Below are 1,180 nucleotides of genomic sequence, written 5' to 3' on the forward strand. Positions count from 1 at the left end.
AATAAATAATTTTTCCAAGAATTATTCATAAGTTTTGGTTTCGGTTTCGATTATAGCTGAAGAAGCTCAAGTTATATATATATATATATATATATATATATATATATATATATATATATATATATATATATGTTTTGGTTTCGATTTCGATTCAAGCTGATGCACCCACGTCATATATATATATATATATATATATATATATATATATATATATATATATATATATATATACACTTGTGCCCGATATTATTCATACCCCTCGGATCTTTGAGATTTCTATAAGAATATTGCTCAAACCAGAAGGTAGACAATATTAAAGGGGTTTCAAACAATAAATCAAGCATAAGCATTTAATTTAAACTCAACAAATTAATAAATTATGCAAGTTTGAAACATTATACAAAGAAAAACAATAATGGCACTAGTTCAAAATTATTCATACCTCTCTTACTAATAGTCAATAGCATGCCCTTTATTCTTAATAACTGCCTGTAACCGTTTGGGATATTTATCAACAAGGTTTTTACAAGCATGAACACTGATTTTTGACCATTCTTCAATGCAGTAGTTCTCCAAATCCCTCAAATTTCTAGGTTTCCGCTTTTTAACCTCAGTTTTCAATATGTGCCAGAGGTTTTCGATAGGGTTCAGGTCGGGACTCTGGCTAGGCCATTCCAAAACATTAATTTGATTATCCTCAAACCATTTCTTGACTATTTTGGCAGTATGTTTTGGATCATTATCCTGTTGAAGGACCCAGTTTGGTCCTAAATGGAGCTTCTCCGCATCCTGTCTAATTTTTTTCTGGAGTATCTCCAAATATTGCTCCTTCTTCATGGTTCCATCTATCTTGACCAAACTACCTGGACCACTAGCCGAAAAGGAGCCCCAAAACATTAGGCTACCACCACCATGTTTCACCGTGGGTATGGTGTTCTTTGGGTTGTAAGCTTCTCCTTTCTTCCTTCAAACGTAAGAAGCATCCATATGGCCAAACAATTCAATTTTTGTTTCGTCAGTCCACAAAATACTTGAGAAAACGGACTCTGGAGAATTCACATGGGTCCTAGCAAACTTTAGACGTGCTGCAAGGTGTTTTCCGGTGTGCAATGGAGTCCTTCTTGGTCTTCTTCCTTTCAGACCATTTTCATGCAGAGTCCTTTGCAATGTTTGCCTTGAT

Source organism: Euprymna scolopes, chromosome 36 (assembly GCF_053919585.1).
Source record: "Euprymna scolopes isolate OS-2025 chromosome 36, ASM5391958v1, whole genome shotgun sequence".
Taxonomy (NCBI): Eukaryota; Metazoa; Mollusca; class Cephalopoda; order Sepiida; family Sepiolidae; genus Euprymna; species Euprymna scolopes.